Source organism: Thermobia domestica, chromosome 7 (genome assembly GCF_964235325.1).
Source record: "Thermobia domestica chromosome 7, izTheDome1.hap1.1, whole genome shotgun sequence".
In the NCBI taxonomy this organism is placed as follows: Eukaryota; Metazoa; Arthropoda; class Insecta; order Zygentoma; family Lepismatidae; genus Thermobia; species Thermobia domestica.
The window spans coordinates 234,334,682-234,362,410 of record NC_137460.1 but is presented as its reverse complement, the minus strand read 5'-3'; the positions used below and the strand labels follow the sequence as shown (position 1 = coordinate 234,362,410).

The window sequence follows — 27,729 nt, the reverse complement described above, 5'->3', positions numbered from 1 at the left end:
GTGAAAAAGAATGAAAAATCACACAGAGAGTTTCGAAGCAGCTTGAAGAGATTGGTACGTGTTTCAAAGAAGAATATACTCATCTATCGAAAAGACTATAAAATCATCATTTAGTTGAAGTGATCAGCGCAACAGTGGTCCAAAATACATTCCTTTAAAAATCAGAGAAAAACCAACTTGAAACTGCTGTCTTTTGGTTTTCTTTGGAATATGAAAGAAACAATTTCGTTTGGAGTAATGTGTCCTATAGTATTTCTTGAACTTTCTAATGCAAAGTTGTATGTTGTGCGTTGTAGAACTGACATATATATGATAATTTTAATCAGATCCTACGAAATAGTTTTTATTAGAACACTGTTATATTTGCGTGTTCAATTCGTTTCCAACAAACTTCCTTTGTATTCAAGAAGAGAATTACCGTAACCGCACTCATATATTACACATCAAACATGCCATAAGGCCACGAGTCTGGTGTCCTGGTGACATATTGTTACTATCGCTAAACTTATATTACGTTAATATTAATCTAATAATAATACTAATATCACTATCATAACAAGCAATAAAGTAATCCGATATGGGCACAGATCGATCAAGGGTGTACTGGAGGTGGCAATGACAGATTCTCAGTATTTTTTCTAACAGGCTCTTGCAACACTGGAGTCATTATCGCTTGGGTGGTGTCGAACGATGCTCCGCCATCCTTAGATCTGTCTGTGGTTATCAAACTATAATATAAAAATCAAACGACGTATTGAGTAAATATGTATGTATTACCTGTCAGAAAAGTAAATGCACACCTATTTTTCGAGTCTGGCATTCCTGCGCTCCATCCGTGGAAAGTGTAAGAATTAAATCAATCAAATGTTTACTGAAGGGCAAGAACAAAAGTCTAATCTCAATAAGACATTGCAGAGGAGCACAAGCTATGAATACGAATAGTGCATAGTGTAAATAAAGGGCGACAAGGAAAGAGAAAGCCAGAAACAGGTGCAAAACGGAGAAAATAGAGTAAAAATTGTAGAAGTGGGAACATAAAACACAAATAAAACAAATACGCCGACAACTAAACGTTTACCACGCCATGATCTTGGTGTAGTGGTTAAGATGCTGGCTTACAAATGCAAAGGACGCCAGTTCGAGTCCCGGCAAGGACATTTTAAAAAATGTTTGTTAATAATACATACAGCTCATGAGAGATAGTAAAAGAGGTCGTATTTAGTCTTTCGTAGCAATTATTATTGGTAATGTTTAGTACTGATAATACTTTTTGTCTTTGCGTATTGCTTTTATTCTTTTCTTCATTTCGAAAGAGAAGAATATCCGAACAAATGCCACCAAAATTCCTCTTCTTTTGAATGTAAACGCCATTTGCAATTAGTAAAGGAAAAAAATTGAACGTTCCGACGTAGCTGCAAAAAGTAAAAAGAAAAACATGGAAGTGGAGGTGTTCGAATCGATACTCATGTTTATTAAAAATACAATTTCTACGTGCCTTACACCTTTCGGCCACGTTTCTATGTTAGCAAGTAAGAGACTTGTGTTTAGGTTAGGCTGGTCAATACGTTTTGCAAAGAGGCCCGGTTTAGCTGTGACGCAGCACAGGTGCGAGAAGGGAGAAAAACACTTTTTCTCTCTCCCTCTGTGTGTCTATTTATCTATCTGTCTATATATAAAGCTATTTGTGAATGGCATAACTATTCTAATTTTCAGCGGATTGAGACGAAACTTGGTACAAACATTAATTGTTGAAATATCTTGATGAGTACGTTAACCAGAATAATCAGATGAAAATGTTCAAATTGAGGGCCCGTCAAACTTTTAAAAAGTTCCAAGGGAACCAAATTTCGCCCATGAATAGGTATTCAGAAGTTTGAGTAACTTTTCCTCTTTTACTGAAATATTCGTGTGCAGGGACTTATCCTCTTTTATTGAAATATTGTAGCCGATTAATCGCCTAAAGAAGGTTCACGCCCTTTCGCTACGGTCAGGCTTTTTTTTGCAGGAGGGGGGGGATATTTTCCTATCGGAACAAGATGATTGTTAGTGACAATATGAAATTACTCATTGAAAGTGAAGTAACTTGTGAAATGTTATTTGAAAGAATAATATAATAAATGTGCTTTCCCCTAACACAGAGAACTGTAAATCATGTATTTCGAGTTCGGGAGCGTGAATGGCGAGGAGTGTTATTTGATTTGCTTTTTAGTAACACATTGCATTGCAAATAAAGGTAGGCAACATTAGTGGTAAGTAAAACAATAATAATAATAATAATAATAATAATAATAATAATAATAATAATAATAATAATAATAATAGGTGTTGTTTGTGGTAAGGCAATATCTTCCTCAATTCTTCTTCAAACGTAATGATTGTAACGCCATATCTCCGTTACAAACAAAATATTAGCAATTTATATCGAGAAAACGGGAAATTGTATAGTGATGGGAGCAACGTTGGACAGTATGCACTCATAGTACTCAGAAAAATAAGGATTTTAATGGAAAATGAACGAAGAGTCATGTCATGGGGCCATGCAGTCTCAATATTAAACTATTAAACTCATTCCGGGAGCATCTCTCTCTCTCTCTCTCTCTCTGCAACAGCCACTTTTCTGAAGAAATTTGCCTATAGTAGAGAGTCATGTGGGCAAAATTCGGGAAAATTTCCAGTTTTTCCGGTCACCACCCTCTGATACAACCCCTGATTAAATATACTTGCTTCCTCATTTTCATTTTCTCACTTCCCTAATAAATTTCACCGAAATTTTTAACTCGTTTTCACTTAACATATTAAACGGGTAACACGCTCTGTTTTACCACCTTCCTTGTGATGTTTGCATTATTTAAAGGAAAAAGTACTTGGGGCAGATTCGATCCGCCGTTCTTTGGATTTGTAATCTAGCGTCTTAACCACTACACCAAGATCGTTGCTTGTTAAACGCTTAGTTGTTGGCATGTTTGTTGTATTTGTATTTTATGTTCCCACTTCGACAATTTTTACTCTATTTTCTCCGTTTTGCACCTGTTTCTGGCTTTCTTTTTCGGTGTCGCCCTTTATTTACACTATGCACTATTCGTATTTACAGCTTATACTTCTCTGCAATGTCTTATTCAGTTTAGACTTTTCTTCTTGTCCCTCAATAAACATTTGATTGATTTAATTCTCATACTCTCCATGAATGGAGCGCAGAAATGCCAGACTCAAAAACCAGGTGTACATTTCCTTTTCTGACAGATAACACATGGAACATAGCATGTTTGATTAAACACACCTTTTTATTATGTAAATTATACAATATTAACAATATGTGATATTTAAGAGTAAAATAAGATCACACCATGAAATTAGAGTTAATTGTTTTTTGTGACTTCATATAAAATTTGAAACGCAGGTATAATAACTTAATATTCTGAAAGAACACTTGTACTAATTCCAAATTTCTTAGTAATATACATAGAAATAGAGTGACATACGTTACTCAATGTCGTTACTATCTCCTATATGAATTACAACTCTTTTCTGACTGTTATCTCTATCGTGGTTCATGTGTTTTCTTCGATTTTCATTGTGTGGATGACTAAAGGGAAATGAAGCTTAGAGTGAATTTTTCCTTTCTGTTTCGCAATAATTGATACAGAGTGGCACTCAACGTACGACATATATTGTTCTTTCTAACAGAAGATTTCAGGCAAGTTCATACGAGTTCAGTGGGCTTCGACGTACAGTTTGGAGGGAGTTAAGCGTAACAATTCTTGTACACATAAGGCTGCAAGTTCATCCACCATGTATTTTATGGATATATTTTATTTTCTTGCATGTGCCAATTCAATTTTTATGTGAATAGGGTTCGGGTCCGACATTTTGTGTTGTTTCATGAAGGAAACAATGTTCTGTAATTTGCTCTTCATTGATGGAGCTTTCGCTAGTAGACTCGAATGATAGATGGCATTATCCCTGACAATAACACTTTTTATAAAGTTTTTAATAAGCAATTCCTGAACACCTTTGATACAATTTCATTATTAGTATCGGTTTCTCAGTCACCAATGATTTTGAATGGATACTCAATGAGAGATATAAATATGGCCCTGAAAAGGACCAGAAAGAAGGACACTGACAACAAGGACAAAAGTGCAGAAGAAACTGTGAATGAAGAACGGAAGAACACAATCTGCCTCCCATACACCAGGAACACCTCTGGAAAGCTCAGCAGACTATTTGCCAGGTACAACATCAGGACAATACATAAGCCTCCAGCAAAAATAAAGAACTTAATACGATCAACCAAAGACGACCTGGGCCTCCGAACTCCTGGAGTTTACCGCATCCCATGTGAATGTGGTAAGTCATATATTGGACAAACAGGACGAACCATTGAAGCCAGATGCAAAGAACACAACAGTTACATCAGACTAAACCAACCAGAAAAATCCGGACTGGCTGAACATAGCATCAAACAACAACATAAGATTTTATTTACAGATGCCAAAATAATAGCAAAATGCTCAAGAGTTTGGGACAGGAGGATAACAGAAGCCGTTGCAATCATACAAGAAAAAACGAACCTTAACAGAGACACAGGATTCCAACTGAGCAAAACATGGACACCAATCATATCCCGCCATTTCAAGCACCAATCAGAAGCCGCCATTTCAACCACCAATCAGAAGAGTCCAACCATACATACATGAGTATATATATCCCATACACTCCATTGCACCATCATATTCGCCTGAAGATGAGGACGATGTCAGCCCTCGAAACGTCGCAAGATATAACAGTATTTACCTGGCTGCTAGCCCGAGAAGACCTGTTCACAATTCTAGCCAATTCTATCACTAGATTCCTCTTTTGCAGACCACAAAAGCAACATAAAGTTATTTGGAAAGCTCTTAGAATATTATTTCCTTTTAGGGAAAGCAAAATACTTTTTCTAAAAATTTGAACATTTCACCCATGGCGATTGCCCTTTGCTATAAAATCGACCAATCTCCCTCCTAATTATATTATACGAAAAATCATCCATTTTATTATATTTCACTTTTTTGTTTCCCTTCTTTCTGGAGTCACCGGAAAAATATTTCCTGTATAATATTTCGCGCCGTTTTTCTGTCTAATGTCAGAATTTTAGGTGTTTGTGAAACTGTTCCTTTTCCTAATTTTTTTTGAAAGCATAATTATGCACATTGCACACAAATGATTGAATGTTCGTGTTATTCTTTTGTACGACTCTCTGGAACTGCTTGTGATCGGCTGTTCAGGATCCCAAGGATCATGTGTCAAAAAATGTGAGAAGGCGTATAATTTAATCAAGTGCTTTCTGAATTAGCGATCCCCTATCAACAAAATAACGAAAAAGAGATCAAAGATAACGAAAAGCAGCGGAACAATGAAAACAAATAAGGAAAAATAATTATAGCAGAACTCAATAAACGAGAAAAAGGTCTCACACAAATACGCAATGTCATTCTGCATAGACTACATTGAATAATCAATAAATGAGGAAGTAAAACCTGCAACATCGCTTTCTTATTCAACAGGTCAACCGGAAGACCAGTTATCTGGAAGGACATGTTGAAATATACCTCTTATGTAACAAGGTACAAGTGGTTTTTTTAAATAATGTTCCGCTTCCTATTAAGACACCAGAGGATTGTTTAGCTGCATCAATTATAGACTAATCTTCTGTTTCTACATGTGAAAAGTAAAAATTTTTTATTCAGTAAAATGCAGACTTTTGCATGTAACGACACGCACACAGATTCAGCAGAAATAATCAAGACGATTACACATTTTATATATGGTCATAAATATCAAAAAGATGGTCCTGATTTTCCTGCTACGCTCCAGAAATGAAACTGCCGTAAATTGAATGATAAATGGGTGATAAATATTTAACATCCTTTATATCTTTAGGATATTTTGGATTTGATGGTTTGGTTTGGTTAATTTTGGCTGAAATTTTGTAACTGAAATGTGTTTTTCTATTCCCTTTTTACCTTGAGAGGACTTAAATAAGGATCTGTTCTGTGTTGGAAGAGGCAATACTTTATTATTTACTCCGACGGTTGTTTATGAGAAATACTTAACATTGTTATGCTATGAAAACAATAGCATTCTTTATTATCTTCTGTGCATTTGCGATTATCTTTCCAGTTAGTGGCTTTGCGCTTAGAAAATTACTCTGTTGCATTTCAGTTTCATTATTTTTCCCTTCCTGCCTTAGTATCTCTTATAAGTTCTTCACACTCAACTGGAATATAAAAATATTTGTAATAGCATTTTCTTTTCTATTTGTCTAAAGTTCCTATCACATGGTAAAAAATGGTGACCTTACAAGAGCCTTTTGTTCTATTTCTTTCAGAAACTCTTTGTGATTATTATAAATCGGAAACACATTAATATGTTCATTTCTTGAGCATAACAATTATAGGAATATACAATTATTTTATCATTATTTTGAGGATTCTTAGAAGAATAATTAAAGATGACATAACCCGTTCAGCGACATGCCTATCATTAATCTTAGACCATACATAAATACACATATAATCTGAATTTCAGACACAAACACAGAAATATATGTCCAAAGTTTTCTGTTATAAAATACTTTACCAGTATGGTAGATGAGGAGTCGGAAGAGCGTGCTTTAAATTGAACGCTATCACCTTTACAGAACTATTCTTTTTAGAATACACTACATGTTTTTCATATCATTATATACGTTGTGCAACCCAATATGTGTCTAATTCTTGTTGAAATTTTGCTACTTCAGAATCATCTTTTATAACTGAAATTTTTATTTCCAGTAAATCACATATTTTGCAACTTACTAAATGACAAGTGAAAAGAGATTAAATTTTGAATTCAACATTAATGATATAATAAACACTTCTGACCAGAGTATATACGCTTGTTATTAAAAAATAAATTACAGTGTATCGGTTTCGACAACTTAAAGTTGTCTTCATCAGACACTAACTGAAAGAGATATCTTAGAGCATAGATATTTATACTGAAAGTGAAAGTCCTTGTGTGCATGGGAAGCCACCTGGGTCGTACTTCCCCGGGCGTCATCTTTCGGCCACCTGCCCTGACTCAATTACCCTCCCACCTGTGTTTATCTTTTCCAGACACACCTGTTGTTTATACTTGACCAATTGCCTTAAAACTTTCTCTTAATCTTCCTCTGATCCTTATTGGATACAAATAACAGACTATACTACATACAACTGATTATAAATACAGCAATATAAGAAAATTGGATGAACTTTGTGATGAAACGTATGAAGTCATAGGAGAGAAGATGATTAAGAATGAGGTACTCAAGGAAGTGGTTGAGAACGGAAGAAGAAAAGGGTTTAAAAAGTTGGTGAAAGAAGAAGGAAGGATTCCAAAGATGAAAGGATTCCCAAAGTTTTATAAGGAAGAGATTAAGCTAAGGCTAGTGTTGGACTGTAGAGGAAACTGTCTAGAACCATTAGAATAAGAGTTAAGGAAAATAGCAGAAGAGATACGGATAGGTCAAGAGAGTCATCGAGTAAAGAATACGAAGGAAGTGAAAAGAATGTTAGAATGTATAGGAAATAAGGAGGAGAAAACAATTATGTTTAGCATTGACGTTAAAGCAATGTTTCCGAGTATAGAGAGGGATTACATAGCGAAAGTCATAGAAGAAGAGATGAAAGGGAAAGAAATAAGAGACTGGAAGAAAGAGAAAACAGTGAAAGCTTTGAGAGTAATATGGGACAATAGTTTTGTTCAATAGGGAACAAACTATTCAAGATCAAGGAAGTACTGAGTATAGGTTCAAAATTAAGTCCAGTGTTGTCAGAACTGGTGATGAACAGATGGGAGCAGAAAGTGATAGAAGGTGGAAAAAAACTAATATTGCAGATACGTGGATGACTGTTCGGGAGTATGGAGAGGAACAAAGAGACAACTGGAAAAATTCGTAAAGAATGTTGAAGATGAAGAAAAAGGGGTAAGAATGGAAATGGAATTGGAAAAAAACAACATTATAAACTTCTTGGACATGACTATAGAGAGAAGAGATGGACGATTTACAACAAGATGGTATAGGAAAGAATGTGCAGCAGGAGTTTACTGTCACGAAAGAAGCGATGTGGATTACAGCACCAAAAGAAATTTCATAAGGAATATGGAGAGAAGAATAGAAGAAATATATTCTGAACAGGAGAAAAAGAAGGAGGACATAGAAAAGTTTCACAGCTTACTAGAGCAGAACGGGTACCACAAACAGAAGTTGAGGAAGAACAGAATTGAAGAGGAAAGAAGGAAAAGAAAAAGAAAGGAGAGAAAGGAAGAGGAAGAGAACAAATGACACGGTGACAGAAAGTATATACATAACAAGGAAACGACAGAGCACACTTACACATACAATACTTTTCACACTCTCGTCTTACATCGTATTTTACCTATACATTTTCTATTTGGTACAACCGTCTGCTCGAGTGAACCCATATTATTACACAATTTGTATTGTAAATTCTAAAAATATCTGGATGCGTGTAGTAAATTGGCACTATTTAATTGTGTACTCTAAATATAACTTGGGAGTATGTTTAGTACAAGGGGTCCAGAAGCACGTATAAAACACAAAATTTACAGGAGAAATGGGTGATGCAAGTGCTTAGACGTAACATAACCAAATCTAACCTAACATAAACTTACGTAAGCTAATCTGAACTAACCTAAACTAACGTAATATTAGTAGAAATAAGCGGAATTCTGTTTTTTTGGAAAATTATGCGGGACTCCTACACTAATATAACGTAAACTAAACTAACCTAACGTAACCTAAACTAACTTAAACTAACCAATCCGACCCTAAACTAACCGAATGTGAACAGAAATTACCAAAATTTGCAACATTTTTTAGAGAAAAGTGCTGGACCCCTTCATTTCATTCATTTCATTTTATTTATCCTCCATTCTGTACAAACTTGGAAATAATTTTCCGATAGTACATGGGATTCGTCATGGTTATTTGATGCAGTACATATATATTAGACACATTTGTTGAACATAATTCATACATTTATACATTACAGTAATTTGAAATATCATTATACCAATACTACAGCATACCTTATACATAAATGAACCTATCTTGTTACTTTGCTACTACTATTTACATTGTGACTATTTAATTGATTATATTCATCTGTTGTATAGAAGCAATGTGACAATAGGTATTCTTTTAATTTTCTTTTGAATGTAACATTAGACTTGATTACCTTTAATTTGTTGGTAACTTATTGTATAGCATAATACCAGCATATTTTACTCCCTTTTCGTACATTGCTGTTCTATGGTTTGGTGGATGAAAATGAGTCTTATTTCTTGTGTTGTATCCATGCATGTCACTGTTTGTTGTGTACTCATTTATGTTGGATCTTACAAATTCTATTAAGCAATATATATACAGACATGGTAAAGGTAGTATAGCTAGTTCTTTAAAATATTTCCTACAGGACTCTCGGGGTCCTACACCAGCTAGGATTCGTACAACTCTTTTTTGAAGAACAAAACTATCTCTACTTTTTACAGTATTTCCCCAAAATATTAATCCATATCTTAATATAGATTCAAATGAGCAGTAATATAATATTTTTGCTGTATTTCGGTTTATAGTATTTTTGATGGTTTGTACGGTAAAACACATTTTTCTTACCCTATTTGCATTTTTTTCTATATGATAATCCCATTTTAAATCTGCTGATATATGTACACCTAAAAATTTTACAGAACTAACTTGTTTTATTTCGTTTTCTCCTATTTTTATACTTCCTTTATCTAGATTGTTGTTTGTTAATTTAAAACTTATTGACAAGGTTTTTTCTGAATTTACTATTAACTTATTATGATCAAACCAGTTCGTTAGCTGTTTTACGGTGTTTTCTATGTTAGTATTTAATCGTTGTTGGTTTTCGCCTGTTATTGCTACACTTGTGTCATCCGCGAATAATGTGGCTTTTGCAAACTTTAAATTATCCGGGAGATCGTTTATATATATCAAAAACAGTAATGGCCCAAGAATTGATCCTTGTGGTACGCCGCATTTTATTTTATTCATTGTAGATGTGAAAGTAGTTAGTTTTGAATTTCATTCTGCTAAACATAGGCCATAACTTGACGCAGGCCAGGAGGAATTACCTTACTATGTATATTATTTATAGCTTTGGTTACTGAGAGATTAATTACTTGTTATTTTTCCAATGAATTGCCTGTTACATCACTTATAATACACTCGTTTCTCTACGACTTGTTTTAAGCAATTACGGTTATCGGGCTGACTTTAGCAACAAGCCGCTTGGGGGAGGGTCTCCTAGACGCAGAGTGCCAGTACCATCTAAATTATTTGAATGTGCAATGAAGTGGGCACTTTCAGAAATGGTTTGTGTCAAGACAACGCTAATCCTAACAATAATCTGCTACGCCGTTGGATGTCGCTACCATCCACATATAAAGTCGGGGCCATGGATAAGCGACTATTTTTCCTGGAAGAAGGAAGACTTTCTTCTACCCTCTGTGGCTTAGCAACCGCAAACTGCACTGGAGGTCGCGAAGGACTCAATGATGCCAAATTTCTAAACTGAATGAACTGGTTTCTCTCTGTTTTGAAGGTTTCCATTCCAGATTGTCATATGGGAACAGCAGAAGAAAAAACTTATTTTTTAGTTCAATCTAGACCCAACTTGCATTATGTTAGTATTCGAAAGTTTTCGATAAAGTGATATGTTTATTTATTGCCCATAAAAGATCTGTAGGGAAAATGAACTAACGAAGTATCTCAGTTTTTTAAAACGGATTCTATTTTCTTCAGGATGACATTTTTTTAAAGGAAAAAAAAGTATGGAAAGGGAAAAATTTACGCACTTAAAAGATAAATATTTGTTCTCAATTTCTGTAAGAGCCTAACTTTTGGCGCTATAGTTTACAACTAAAGGCAGGTAGTAGGGTGATTTTCCTTTTTTCCCTTTATAGTTTTCCGATTTTTGCAAGGCATAATAAAATGAATCATATGTTTGTAAATTTAAGCATAATTTTTTGAAGTTTATATATATATATATATATATATATATATATATATATATATATATATATATATATAAAGAAAAGAAAGACAGTATGTCTTACGACGTCTTCATCCACGATTGAGTAACAAAACAAAAAGAAGTTTAAAAGTTAAAACTTCTTTTTGGTATTGTTCTGAAAATTAAAGAAACGAAGAGAAGGAAGTGAAAATCTTAGCTTGGAATGTTTTCTCAAAAAAATTCATTCCTTATAGAACGCTTCAATTTATTGTTGATGACCATCAATGTTTTTCACAGTTGTCAGTTGGTAAGTTTTGGTTTTCTACTTTCCCTTGAGATTTTATAGAGATATTATAGAAATTGACCCCATTTCCCCTTCTCAGGAACAGAATTAAAAAAAAGAAAGAAAATTCGAAGGTCGCGGTCTGTAATTTTTTTTAATGAGAAGTGTATGTGCTGAATGTTACGCCTTCTTAAGCGAATCCTCACATTCGGCATTTTCTAAACAAATAATCGGTAATTTGATTATTAATATAAACCCCCTTTTTTCTCCTATAGGAGCGAAGTTTTCGCAATCATTAAAACGTGTTTTCTGTTCATTTTAATGAAGAATTTATCCCTGAGTTCCATCTTCTTAACCTCAAGAATTTATGATATATTCTATTTTTGTTTTAAAAAAATGAACTCTCTTTGTCTCCTATAGGACATATATTTTTAAAATTGTTTTATTAGCCCTTGCCTTTTGACAAAGGAATATTCTGTACAAATCCATGTTTCTATCTATAATAGTTTGAGTAAGGTATTGATGATTAAGTCACTTTGATATAATCTTTTTTTTAAATTTTTTTAAATATAATAGTGTATATATCTTTTTAAAAACTCATAAATAATTCGTGTTCAGTTTTGGTATTTTCGCCCTATTTGAATTTTGTTGGCACTCGATCATAACATTTTTCTTAGATCACTTTTTATTACACAATTCACGAGTCAATATGTTTCTACTACGGTTTTCTCAATGGCTCTCTCTAGAAGAAAGAACATATGGTGTCCAGACATTTTCAAGAAAAAAATGTGACAACCTTGTCCCTCAGCACGTGCAGAAAACACTTTTGTGGTCACTTGTGGTCATGCTTGTGGAAGGAGCTGTTTCTTACGAAGGGTATGGGTAAGGGTCGCTTAACGGTGGCCGCGACTGTATGTATGTTTCTAATTAACTGACTGGGATTAAGGTATTATGAATTCTTACTTTCCGGTACTATTCCGTACGTAGAAAATGAAATATTTTCTCTTTTCTTTAAGTAATTAATAAGATATCACAAAATGAAAACTTTAAGTTTAATGTCCCACTTTATGCCTTTTAGACTAAGGGTGATGGATGATTACGGAAATGAATGATGATATAATAATTGTTGGACTGGGAGCAAACGGGATTACAGCGAGGAATCCCACAGACACGGTGTGGTCCACCACAGACTTACTTGGTCGAGGATCAATTCAGGCACTCCACGCACTAGAGACAACCGCTGTACCAGTGAGGCACCGTGGTAAATAGTAGAGAGGAAAGTACTGCCCATCTTCAACAGATAGGGGAGAATTTCCCCAATATTTGTGAGAAAATTACATTATTCATAACTATGCATTAGTATCCAAAAGGGGTTGTTACCCATTTAATGGATATACTTGTTATTTTATTTTCGCTGTTTTTGTAGTTTGCAATCCAATAAGAATATTTCAGTAATTAATGATAAACGAAAACAATTATATTCTGTAAATATTTTTTGGTAAATCCGCGATTTTTGGACAAACCTGGCCCGCGTAGTGTAGGCAATAACGTGCTCGCCTTTCGTGAGAGGTCAATGTTCGATACCCGTTGGACAATCGGTGAAGAAAGGTGTAAAAGCTTTTGACGCAAACGACCCGAATTGAGGTTGTCCTTAGCCACATGGAACAAATACCGAAATGTTATCTGTCATAATGACTTCAGGCCGCTTCCTTTCTTCCTTCTCAACTCAGCGGACAGTAATCACCGAGGAATATCATCCCTCATACATGACGGGGTAAAATGATCACAGATGCTGAAAGGAATCTAATTTCTTATTCTTTATGGAAAAATATCCGTATACAAATTCAAAAATATGTACAAAATGTCAGAACTATATGTTTATTAATATAAATATGTACGGTGGTAATTAAACCGTACATATTACCTAAAATAAAGTCTCTTGTTTTCAATAGATTCTTCGAAAAAAAGGCAATAAATGAAATCTATGAATAAGTGGTGATAATCTGAATTCAGTGTACTGCGAATACTGTAGCTTTTGTTTTCTATTAGTAAACGAAATAGTTCTATGGTGTAAGGAAAATGAAGATTCATATCAATAGAAACGAAACCTCTCGATTGGATGATAATCTTGCCGAAACGATCAATATGGAAAATTTTGCAGCTCTTTAAAGTATGAAGTAAATAGCAGAATACAACAATTTTGAACATTTTTCTTCTAACGAACCTACGTGATTTTATCTAAATGAGTACTGCTACATTCATTTGTGAAAACCAATGTGTTCAATCGCGTTTCACTTTTGTTGGACAAATCACAACACATTATGTTAGCATGTACTTCCTATCTATATAGGTTAGCAATGCATACGAGTATTAACATTCACTATTATAAAAGCAGAGATCAAAATACTTTATTTGGTCATTTACGCTTGTATATATCCTCTGAAAGCTCTCTAATGATAGACCGGCAACACTCAGCATACGTACTTTCTGTTGATTTATACTGTAGCGCTTCTCAAATCTAGCAGTGTCCTGATCATACCGTTTTCTGTATATGTGATTTATGCACTAAATGTTTCAGAAAAGAATCCCAGGTATGAATGCGGAAAGTGTAATTTAAGTGACGTTGCAGCACATGAGTTGAGCACTTTGCATCATGTTACTAACAATATCTTTATAATATTTAGGTTTTGCACATTCAAGGAAACCTGAATATACCGATTTAAATTTCAGCGAAGGTAGTTTCTCATTTACGGAGTATTTAGTTTTAGAGGCCCTCTCTGCCTGACTCCCTTGTTCTATGAACCAACAAATATTCTTACTTTAATTTTTGCCTTACCTAAAGCTGGGAGCTTCTTGAGATATTTGAAAGCTATGCTTTCCCTGTTAAATAGATCTACTTTAACAAAAACCTTCAATCGAGCCTGAAATTAAAGCAGTGGCAGCAAAACACATATCTTGAGAGTTTTCAATTGGTTTATGGGATAGGTTCTTGGTGCCAAGCATGAACTATTGTTTTCTGCGTCAGTATTTACGGACGTACTGATTTGCTTATAAAGATCATTGTGGGAAAATACACGTACTTAACCTCTGACCACACTATGCAATCCAGAGCCTACAATCAAGTTGAGAAATGAATTTCACAGACGCCAATTCAACAATTCGTATCGGAGAATAGTTCACATAGGTACAAAAAGTTGAGTTCAATTAACAATCCATGTTAAACACAGTAAAGTTGTGCAAATCCGCTGATAAAAGCCAAAACTAATATGGAGATATTAAGAGACCAGTTTTCTGCTATTATACGTTGTAATCGAATATTGGTTCGAAAAGATAGGACGAATTTTACTCAGTCTTTGAGAAAAAAAAGACGGTCGGAAGTTTAAAAATGAAGGCTAAGAAATGTAAACAGGGAAACATAACATTAGAAACGATAAATTTATACTCGAGTGAAAAAGATTTCCGAGCATTATGTACAAGCCATTTTTAAATTCCAAGTTAAAATGTTGAGTCTCAACGAATTACAACTTTAAAAAAAAAATAAATTTAAAAATATTGTTATTACACACTCAGACACACGTGCCCTGTTTGAATCAAATCCAGACAAAGTATGGGGATTCCCTCAAAACTGGTCATCATCACTTTCTACATTAAAAGTACTTTATTTAATTCTTTTTGCTACAGATATATTGATATATTTATATCTTCAGGACACAAAAAGTTCCTTAATTTCTATTTAAGCCGCGCGAAAATTTAATTACTTGAAGTAGTTGAAGTTGTAATACTTGCGTTACTTTTTCAAACGAAACCACACGAAGAGACGGGATTGTCCGTACTTTCGAAGATTCCTGTGCTCAAAACCTCGAAAACAATTTTTCAGTGTTTTCTAAGAGAATTCTATAGCACTTCTTGGTTCTTTCTCATACTCCATTTTGATCACAATTATATGCATAAAAAGTATAGGATAATCATAAAATACACGAACAAATCCACACGAGCTGACAGCTTTTCCCCACAAATATATTTCCACAGCTGCTTATAGAAAATAGCATTTTTTATGTGACTAAACAATCAAAAGAGGAAGCTAGAGGGAGCCGAAACTCCCAGCGTAAAGCTAGTCTCAAAGAGTCACGTATTTTCTTCAAAACGGGAAATTTCCGTCAATGCGTATGCTTGAGTGCTAAGGTTTAAATTTGTGTTTGGACTAACATAAAAAGTTTAGAAAAAAAGGACGAAAAAAGAAAAATTATGAACATACATTTTATAATAACAGAATATGGATATATTTAAAATTAAAATAAAATTTTACCTTTCAATCTCATGATGATTTGTACCGTCATCCATATCTTCTATTGCCTTATTCGAAAAAGGAAGATATGGAGAAACATTGCATCCTTCTACCTTATATTCGCCATCAATTTCAAGTATATGCACATATCTTCATCAATTTGACACTCTGACTTCACTAAATCAGCTACACTGGAAGTCGAGGCACAACTTACACTATCATATACCGTCGGATTCCCATCTGTGAATACTGACGACAAGTCAATGTTTTTCACGTCTATTGGACCTTCCTCAATAGAAGACTCATCATGTTCAGTTTTAAAGAAAATCTGGGAACCCACAGAATCTGCTTCATATTTCCTTTCATAATTATTTTCCATTATTACATTAAATTGTGGTATATGATCACAAAATGTTCAGTACATTATTTTGAATTTATTTCAATAGCTTGAAGTTTGTATCGAGGAGTTACGTATAATTTTATTCCTGTTTCGCTTTAATATAAAGATATCTCTCTCAAAGGAAAGACCTGGAAGAAAAATGATAAAACTTATTATTATTGTAATAATTGGAAACAGTTGAATAATTACTTTTCTTTTCAGCACTCTAGATGTGTAGGTAGGATTTTCAGCTCAGTTAATCGACTTTGATAATTTCCTGCAAATTTCATACTAATTGAACTATTTGTTAATGGCAAATATGACGGTAATTCAACGAAATGAATTAATTTTAGCTTTTATAGGAACATTATCTTTCTCAATACTTTTAATGTATTGGAGTTAATTTTACTTTAACCAAGGAATACCTTATCCCATTTTCTAAAATAAAGTCGGTAATGGGAAGGATTATAAGGTTATTTTGAATTTTCACAATAAAAGGGTCAAAATATTTATCCCACGATTTTCCACCTATCTCTTTACAAATTCAACAATGAAAACAGTTTGTTTCTCATCGTAGTAATGAAAACAAAACTTTTTTTTTTCTTTTGGCACAGATGTAACGAAAAGTAAATATAAGCAAAAGTGATTATGCAAACTGTCTTAGATATTCCAAAGAGATACTAATTGCAAGAACAAAAGTCAGCGTTACCGTATTAGCGAATTAGAAAATACTATGAAAGCTTCCAGGGTTACAAGCTGAATTTAATACATTATCATCCATTCTCTTTTGCTCTTTCTCTTTCGACCGATTTTCCAAGCAGTGTGAAGTTCAAATACTTAAGCTTCCTTATATTCTATTTAAATAGGCTTTCCTAAATTCTAAACTACGTAATTTCCTTTTTAATCTGTATCTTTAATTCTACAGGCTATATCTTTGATTACCATTTTAGAATTTGTTTACATGTTTACCTCTAGTTGATATATATAACTTCAGGCAAAAATGTACTCGTCGAAATCTTCGTTGGGTGGCGATTTTTAAATGTTCTTTAAAAGCTTCACAACACCCCTTGTTATTTGAATTTTGAAATATTTATCTTCTATTGTGTTACTTAAAGCAATGTTAGCTTCAGAACAAAATAGTGCCTTTTCAAATGTAGAAAAATATGGTTGTATTTAATTAAACATGGTTTCTGATACACACAGAAAAAAGTCGAAACAATAAGAAGGATTTATAAAAATTTCGTTAGTAAGAGATTCAACTGAAGTGTATTTCTGTAGATGTTTCGGCTTATTTCTTTGCCAGGATTCTATGCTTTTTAACCTGGTTTTAGTTCTGTTGGGCAATTACCTTCCGCTACTTTTAGATTAGTTTGTGATGTTATTATGAATTTCCTACTTCGACTCTTCAGAAAAATCCACACTTTAGGAAGTCGTAAACCTATCAGCGTTTTTTCTTTCTTTTTCTTTTCTTTTTTTCTTTCTTTTCTTTTCTTTTCTTTTTTTTTTTTTTTTTTTTTGACGATTTCTCAAACGTTAGCGAGCTGAGGTTAATACATGGTATGGTTACAAGGTTTGGAATGTACCGGAGGGATCCTTGATATTGTCTTTAGAGCCTCTACAAACACACTAGATCTCAGATCAAATTTATTGGATCGTTACGAGAAAAATTTAATATTTTTGAAGAGTTTAAGGAATAAGATGTTCACGATAATTTAAAGAATTAGGTGCTCAGAGTTAACTACGAGCTTACCAGATTAAAGACTGAAGATCCATGAATATTTTGAGGATTATATGTTCTATTAGAAATAGATATAATGAAATAAAAATACGTCCTAAGGCTTATATACAGATATCGTTTTGTCGATTTCGTGGAGTAGCCTAATGTAGATATTGCATACGTGTCTGCCAATTACAGTTACTGGTTTAGAATTTTTGTAATGTGAGAACCCCCTACAGCAGAGTTGTGAAAAAAAAGTAACACGCGTTTGAAGTACAACAATGAAAAATTTATAGGAAATATTACGAATCAAAGTAAAATGGGTCTTTTAGCTATTGGTTATTGCTGAATAATTTTAGAGCAAATTCGTTATCTATCTATATAGTTATCAATTACGAGAATACTTTCTTAGATTTACGTCTGATTGAGCTCATAATTCTTTCTGTATTGGTTACCATGTGTCAGTTTCTATTTTTCTTATTTTCTAAGAAAGCGAGAGAGAACATAGTAAATGCTTGTCGACTGTTAGAAAATAATAAATACGAGTAGTTTCTTCTTGTCTATTTTCATGTAGTCAAAAAGTGTCCAACATTTGGCTCATGCGTATTTTTCTCTTTTAGAATTTAGTTTTGTAGTATTGTCATTTTCTTCCTTCAGTTTAACTTTGTGTCGTAGCTCCCTATGCTTCATAAGAATCTTCAATACATACCGCAACTCTTTAACGGCGTAATTACAAACATAATACCTTTGATAGAAACGTTTGTGAATTGTAACTAGTGTTCACTTATTTCTAACGTAATATAACTAGAAACTTGCCACACCCTACAGTAGGTGACAGGTTGACATATTTTCTGACTTTCTCAGAACGCAAAACCTTAGGAGATTGCTCAAAGACATCAATGAAAACCTGATACACTTGTGGGGGACCCGCCGAAAGAACTAACATACTAACGGGAAATCCTTTTGATTTTGAGGTCGTGATTAAACGCAGTCCTTTGTGCTAAATACTGAATTGATTTGATCTTTGGATTGTTTTACATGTCCTGAAAAATGGTAAGTTGAATAAGGAAGGTCATTTCGTGATGGAGCAAGTGAGGCCACGCTGTCTAGTATCTCCGCACCATAGTAAGAAAGAATTAGGACGTTTAGAATAAATAAATAAAATTTCTAATTCAACTCTGGGAACTCAAAATATAGAGATGAAGAACTGTCATTTGGAAGGGAATTTTATAAGCATATATTATTAATGTCGCCAAGTGCAGTCATGAAGCCTGCAATGACTACATTAAGTATTTATCCTCTACGACAGCAGAAGTTTGTAAACTTCACGTGGACTACATATAAATTTGCATATTATTAAATTTTAAACCTATGTATCATTTTTTCAAAATAAGAGACTACGTATCAAAGGGTTTGCATCGATGTTTTATTATGTTGGGTTAAGACGCGAATGATCGAACCGATCATTGTTGCTTCGAGTGCTACAGCGGTGGTTATTGACCTTTTGTGTCTCTTATCCTATAACAATAATAATTTACCGCATTCTACTCACCATGCGTATTACAGTTGCATCTGACGTAAGCCCAATAATAATACATTTCTAAAGATTTCTAGAAGGATAATCAGAAGCGCGAATATGGACCATATCTACTGAAAGTGAAACAGCGAAGAAATTCAGAAAGAATACCTAATGTTGAATTTGCTTCTAAAAGTAGCAACAGTTCTTTTAAGGTTACGCCTTCTTGTGTAAGATCAACAATGTAGAATGATTATAAAAATAGCATTCTTAATGAATAATTATTCAATCTTTTAGATATCATTTGCAGAACTAAATACTTCATAGTCCTAAGAGTGCTAGTTACTGTAACCTAATTATAATATAGTTTAACTGTTTCCCATTGAATGAACAAGTTAGTTGCATTACGAGTCGTGAAAATACGGTGGACTTGCAAATTATAAGATTTAACATTAAAAATGAAAGTGACAGTGATACAACTTCCAACTGTAGTAGAGCAATATGATTGAAGGTGGAACCTGTTCTTCAGACATTGAATCTGTATCAATGAATCGGTATGAAAAAAATCATTATTTATTATCTTTTGTTCTAGGAAATCGGAACTGAAACAGGAAATTGTACAGATTTCAATAGCTTGCGAGGTTTCTAGGAAGATACGGGTGGAAAAATAATTCATATACAAAAACCTCTTCGTGCTACGTATTATCGCTTCCTCGCAGAGGTCAGTGTAGAAATCAAAAATAGTAGATTTTTACCAGTTCCTGTTTGAGTAATGGCGCAGAAACAAATATTAAATACATTCTTGTGGACGCTACATGCACTTGGAGAAACAATTCTCACTGTTATCGATTTGGTTTATGGTGATAAACGTTGAAACCAGGAATGGTTGATCTCCAGTACTTGTTTTAAATGGTTGATACCCAGTACTTGCATGTTAAGGGAGAAGATGGTGCCTATTCTTTAACACTAAGAAACCGCTTGTGCTTACCTCTATCTTTTTATCTCTTATACCTGTCAAGAGGCAAGATAGACGGACATAACTGCTCTAAAAGATTTCCTTTGGTTGAGCACAGCATAGTTTGGATGTCTAAAAATGCAGAGTTGCTACTATACAGGAGTAATTTTGTTTTGATTCAGGTGGGTTTGAAAGTATATGAATTGAGCAAATAGTGTTTAAATCTTAGCAACTAATATATTGTATTGTTATGAAGTGAATTCTTATATTATTTTAATTATTACTGTCATTAAAAAAAACATTAAGTTGTATACCGCTACCATTGATAGGAAAGCCAAAGGTAAAATTCATGCTGCATATGGAATTCACAACTACATCATTGGAACGGCGATTTCATTTTATTTCACGCTATGCAAATGGACGGAATGGCCTTGAAATTAGGCATTGCCGAAGAACAGCAGGAAATGAAGCGACCAGTTATTGAGTACCTGTACACAAAATAATGACTGTTAAAAGAATCTGTCTTCGTAAATGACGAATATTGAGGTATTTAAATCTTCTAGAAGCATTGTGAAAAATTGGGACGGAGGTTACGAAATGGGTGAGACTTCAGTGAAAATTAATCTCGTTTTGATGCTTTCTAAATACTGCTGACTCACAAAAGATCTATGACATGGCACGAAAACTCGAAGAGTAACTCTTTTGCACTGTCGAGACTACTGGCATTTTCGTTAACTGTGGTTACAACACACTGTGACGAATTATTGGGCGTGAGGAAAACGTCAGCCAGATAGGTTCCCAAACTTCCCAATATTGAACATAACCAGCAGCAAGTGCTAGCTTGTTCACATGTCCTTCAAATTTATAGATAGTGAAAAAGCAGGTTTTAGACAAGTGCGTGACTCAGGGTGAGATTTACATAACTACATTGACCATGAGAGACAAAAAACTTGAAACAAGTGGAAACTTCTTTTTGTTCCTTTTAAAATATACTGTTTGCTATAAATTAAGCAAGTCTTTTAAGGCGCTCCTCGGGGTCTTGTGTCAGAGTATCTATTAAATGGTACTACGGATTTAGAGTACTATTCTGAACTATTATGGCATTGGATGAAAAACAAATGGGACAACGCTGTGGAAAGCTCTCTGAAATCGTCATGACGCACTAAAATAACACAAGGATCAAAGGTGTAACAGAAAGTTGCACTGAAATTGAATATGGCCTCACAGATTGAGATCTTAAATATTTTTACTGTTGATCAGAAGGCAAAAAGGTTTAAAGGAATAGTTCCACCAGCAACGAAGTGATTGTGGCAGCTTGTTACTCGTTCAACAGTAGAACACTTTTTTTTTATAGGAAACTTTTCTGATTCAATGCTACAGGTGTCATGAATTTAAATTAAATTATGTTAAAAAAATACAAAAATGAAAGTTTACATTATTAGTAAAAATAATAATGATTGAATTTTTTATTTTTTGTTACATTGAAAACTTGTTAATGACGCCGTTAGTAGACACACACACACACACATATATTATATATACATATTACAATAAAAAAATTAAACCACGAGTGAAAAAGAATGAAAAATCACACAGTGAGTTTCGAAGCAGGTTGAGGAGATTGGTACGTGTTTCAAAGAAGAATATGCTTATCTATCGAAAAGACTATAAAATTATCATTTAGTTGAAGCGATCAGCGCAACAGTGCTCTAAAATACAGTCCTTTAAAAATCAGAGATAAACCAACTTGAAACAGCTGTTTTTTGGTTTTCCTTGGATTATGAAAGAAACAATTTCGTTAAGAGTAATGTGTCCTATAGTATTTCTTGAACTTTCTAATGCAAAGTTGTATGTTGTGCGTTGTAAAACTAACATATATGATTATTTCAATCAGATCCTACAAAACAGTTTTTATTAGAACACTGTTATATTTGAGCGTTCAATTGGTTTCCAACAAGCTTCCTTTGTATTCAAGAGGAGAATTATCGTAACCACCCTCAAATTGCACCTCAAACAAGCTAAAGGCTACGAGTCTGGTGTCCTGCTGACATGTTATTACAATCGCTGAACTTATATTAATAATGGTTCTATTACGTTAATATGTATATAATAATAGTAATAATATCGCTAACATAACAAGCATTAAAGTAGTCCGATATGAGCACAGATGGATCAAGGGTGTACTTCTGGAGGCGGCAATGAGAGATTCTCAGTATTCTAACAGGCTCTTGCAACACTGGAGCCATTATCACTCGGGGGTGTCGAACGATCCTCCGCCATCCTTAGATCCATCTGTGGGTATCAAACTATAATACAAAAATCAAGCGACGTGTTGAGTAAATATGTATGTACATGGAACATAACATGTTTGATTCAAACACACGTTATCATAATTGACATTATACAATATCAACAATATGATATTTAAGTGTAAAAAGGATCACACCATGAAATTAGACTTAATTGTTTTTTGTGACTTCATATAAAATTTGAAACGCAGGTATAATAACGTGATATTCTGAAAGAACACTTGTACTAATTCCAAATGTCTTAGTAATATACATAGAAATAAAGTGGCATACGTTACTCAATGTCGTTACTATCTTCTATATGAATTACAACTCTTCTCTGACTGTTATCTCTATCGTGGTTCATGTGTTTTCTTCGATTTTCACTGTGTGGATGACTAAAGGGAAATGAAGCTAAGAGTGAATTTTTCCTTTCTGTTCTGCAATAATTGGTACAGAGTAGCTCTCAACGTCGGATATATATTGTTCTTTCTAACAGAAGATTTCAGGCAAGCTCATACGAGTTCAATGGGCTTCGACGTACAGTTGAGGGGGAGTTAAGGGTTAATTCTTGTACACATAAGGCTGCAAGTTCATCAACCATGTATTTTATGGATATATTTTCTTATTTTCTTGCATGTGACAATTCAGTTTATATGCGAATAGGGTTCGGAACCGGCATTTTGTGTTGTTTCATGAAGGAAACAATGTTCTGTAATTTGCACTTCATTGATGGAGTTTTCGCTAGTAGACTCGAATGATAGCTAGCATTGTCTGTGACAATAATACAATTTTTATAGTTTTTAATAAGCAATTTCTGAACACTCTTGATAGAATTTCGTTATTAGTATCGGTTTCTCAGTCACCAATGATTTTAGCCGATAGATATAGATAATTTGGGACACATCTCTCACTGGTTCTTGTATGGAGCACCATGATGCGCTTCCCTCGCGCTGACGAATATTTCACCCGTTCCATCTCTTGGTTGTGTACCAGGTCTCACCCAGAAAAACAATATCATAGCCTACTACTCGAATTTCATGTAGTTTGTGCAGCTATCTGTACTAAGATGCAACAATTCTAGCTATTCTATCACTAGATTCCTCTTTTCCAGACCACAAAACAAAATAAAGTTATTTGGGAAGCTCTTGGGATATTATTTCCTCCTAAACATAGCTAAATACTTTTTTCAAATGTTAGAACCCATGGAGATTGCCCCTTGCTATAAAATCGATCAATCTCCCTTTTAATTATATCATGTCAAAAATCATCCACTTTATTATATTTCACTTTTTTGTTCCCCTTCTTTCTGGAGTCACTGGACTTCGCTGTATAACATTTCGCGCCGTTTTTGTGTCTAATATTAGAATTTTAGGTGTTTATGAAATTGATCCTTTTCCTAAGATTTTTTTTTAAACATAATTATGCACACTGCACACAAATGATTGAATGTTCGTGTTATTCTTCTGGTGATCGGCTGCTGGAACTGCTGGTGATCGGCTGTTCAGGATCCCAAGGATCATGTGTCACAAAATTTGAGAAGGGGTAATATTTAAAAGTGCTTTCTGAATTAGCGATCCCCTATCAACAAAAAACGAGAAAGAGATCAAAGGTAACGAAAAGCAGCGGAACAATGAAAACAAATAAGGAAAAATAATTATAGCAGAACTCAAAAATGGGAAAAAAGATCACACACAAACACGCAATGTCATTCTGCCTAGACTACATTGAATAATCAATAAATAAAAAAGTGAAATCCTCAATATCGCTTTCTTATTCAACAGGTCAACCGGAAGACCACATATCTGGAAGGACATGTTGAAATATACCTCTTATGTAACAAAGATACAAGTGGTTTTGTTCAATAATGTTCCGTTTCCTATTTACCCACCAGAGGTTTGTTTAGCCGCATCAATTATAGATTAATCTTTTCTTTCTACATGTGAAAAGAAAAATTATTTATTCGGTAAAATGCAGGCTTTTGCATCTAACGACACGCACACAGATTCAGCAGAAATAATCAAGACGATTACACATTCTATATATGGTGTTGAGTATCAAAAAGATGGTCCTGATTTTACTGCTCCGCTCCAGAAATGAAATTGCAGTAAATTGAATGATAAATAGGTGATAAATATTGAACATCTTTGATATCTTTAGGATATTTTGGATTTGATGTCTTTGGTTTGGTAAATTTTGTAACTGAAATGTTTGTTTCTATTCCCTTTTCACCTTGAAAGGACTTACATAAGGATTTTTGTTCGTTGGAAGAGGCAATACATTATTCTATACTCCCACGGTTGTTTATGAGAAATACCTAACATTGCTATGCTACTGAAAACAATAGCTTTCTTTATTATTTTCTGTGCATTTGCGATTAATTATCTTTGCAGTTAGTGGCTTTGCGCTTAGAAAATTACTCTGTTGCATTTCAGTTTCATTATTTTTTTCTTTCCTGCCTTAGTATCTCTTATAAGTTCTTCTCACTCAACTGGAATATGAAAATATTTGTAATAGCATTTTCTTTTCTATTTGTCTAAAGTTCCTATCACATGGTAAAAAATAGTGACCTTAGAAAAGCCTTTTGTTCTATTTCTTTCAGAAACATTTTGTGAGGGTTAGAAATCGGAAACACATTAACATGTTCATCTCTTAAGCATAACAATTATAGGAATATACAATTAATCATTATTTTGAAGATTTTTAGAATAATAATTAAACAAAGATGACCTAACCCGCTTAGCGACAGGCCTAGCATTAATCTCAGACCATACATAAATAGACATATAATTTGAATTTCAAACATACACACAGAAATTATATGTCCAAAGTTGTCTGTTATAAAACACTTCACCAGTGTGGTAGATGAGGAGTCGGAAGAGCGTGCTTTAAATTGAATGCTATCAACTTAACAGAACTATTTTTTTTAGAATATCCTATATGTTTTTCATATCATCATATACGCTGTGCAATCCAATGTAAGTCTAATTCTCGTTGAAATTTTGCTACTTCAGAATCTTCTTTTACAACTGAAATTTTTATTTGGAGTAAATCATTATTTTGCAAGTTACTATTGTTTAGCGTTGAGGGGCCAGCTTTTGCACCTACTTTTTTGCGATATTCTATTCCGATGCGGTTGTTTTATGGCTTCATACGTTAAATTACGTTACCAACATTAAATTCAGACATCATTGCAGAGCGAGCGTTAGCGAGTGAAGGCGGGTTAGAGCCCCGCATGACACGTTGTTTTCTATCTTCGTTACCAACAATTCACTTTCTTTTTTCACATAAATCACTTCCGCTTACCTTAACGGTTTGGGCAAATCTCCCACTGAACTAAAAAGAATTGTGTTCGATACTTTCTTTACTTGAACACCACTATCAAATAATTTCTTCCGTAAATTATCCTACTTTTTGCTAGTTTTGGCCCCCCAATACTAAACAATTACCAGTACCTTACTTTTTAGTGCAAATGGAAATGGAAATTTTTAAAAAAATATATATATTATTGCTTGTATAAAGTTCAGTCAAGGAATAGCTAGTTTAAATTTTTAACCTCCAAATTGTTTAAAACCTAGAAGTAAATCATAACAATTAAAATAAATTTTAGTCACATGGTTCTTATAATTTGGAAGTTAAAAGTAAACAAATGGAAATGCATTCCTTCCAGGGAATTTATAGGTCAGGGAAAAACCCGGGAATATTCCCTTTTTGAAAATTTCTTCCCACCGGCAATATTTCCACTGCCCATCACTATGCAAAACTACAATGCGTAAAACACAAACCACCATGTTCTATGTGGCCACTAAAAAGCCTGAATGCTATCTAACAGAGTCAGATCAGTAAAGCAGCAGGGAACCCTGAGCGGTAGCGAAGGTATGCGGCCGTAAGGAGCAAGCGCGTCAGCGACGGGAAGTATACACATAACGACAAAATGACAGAGCACACTTACACATACAATACTTTGACTATCACTCAAAATTTATTTGAATATGCTGTGCACTGACAGTAATTACTTACATTCACACTCTCTTTTCACATCGTATTTTACCTATACATTTTATATTTGGTAGAACCGTCTGCTCGAGTGAACCCATATTATTACACAATTTGTATTGTAAATTTTAAAAATATCTGGGTTTGTGTTGTAAATTGGCACTATTTGGTTGTGTACTCTAAATAGAACTTGACGCAGGCTAGGAGGAATCACCTCAGTACGTATATTATTTATACCTTTGGTTACTGAGAGATGAATTACTTGTTATTTTTTCAATGAATTACCTGTTACATCACTTAGAATACTCTCATTTCTCCCTGACATATTTTAATCAATTACATGCTCTATAAACGCATGATTGTGTACAATGGCTGCTAAATATGCGATTCGAACTGGATTGGTCGCTGGGAGTGTGACGTCACGTGGAAGAGAGGAAGTCGCGTCGTCTGTTTTTAGCATATACTTTTCGTATGCTCAGAGCGTGTTATATTAATAATTTCGTATGCTTTTTGTTTTTGTTTTTTTTTTTTTTTCAAACAACATAGAGAGAAAAATATTAATTCTAACACTACAACTAAGCAAGTTAAATTGTTATACATGTAATAAATACAGTATATATTAATATTATGATGCACTGACCTTTATTGTTATTTTGAGTACTGATAGGGAGTGTTAGTGGTGGTTGTAGCCTCCGGAGAAACTTACAGAAGCCGAAACCCATGGTTTGTTTTTCTTCGTATTGGATTTCTTCATTACTTGGGCTGTATGTTTTTGGTTGAGATGCCGCACACGGATAAATGTCCTTGTTCTTACATATGTTTCTATTATTTTTGGGTTTAGTTCGGGAAATTTTGAACCTATTTCTGAACATAAGGTTTTCATAACATTTTTGCACATCGAAATGTTAGAGCGGTGAAAAGCAGCGAATATTATCTCACAATCTAAGATCTTTTGAAGCCACTTCGTTGATGGAACTGTAAGTCCCTTCCGGGAGATAATACTTATCCAGTCTCTATGTTCGTTTATCGACATTTCTCCCTGCGTACCCAACGAATTGTCAATGCTACGACACTTAAAAGCAATATATCCAGCAAGGTATTTTACAGCATCTGATGGGACATCCTCATTGTTGTTGATGTGATCTGCGCAGTTTTCCTCACTCAGCAATTCAACTTCTATATCCTCCTGCACTTGTTCAAATGTAGCTTCGTCTACTACGTCAATGCATAGTTCACTTGTAACG

General features: G+C 34.0%; 1 protein-coding gene across 2 annotated transcripts in view; it reads right to left on the bottom strand.

Annotated features, from left to right (window-relative positions):
- The window catches only part of LOC145690746 (uncharacterized), a 39,187-nt gene extending 12,284 nt beyond the window's left edge, over window positions 1–26,903 (bottom strand). Inside the window, exons 1-2 of one of the 2 annotated variants that reach the window (XM_081765946.1) lie at window positions 26,771–26,903; window positions 15,656–16,162 (exon numbers count right to left, since the gene is read on the bottom strand). The gene's annotated coding sequence lies outside the window, so the exon portion shown is untranslated. Of the gene's footprint in view, window positions 1–15,655; window positions 16,163–26,274; window positions 26,294–26,770 lie in introns of those variants that run through there. The other variant, XM_081765947.1, reaches the window with a different exon arrangement.
- Window positions 26,904–27,729: the final 826 nt, after the last annotated feature.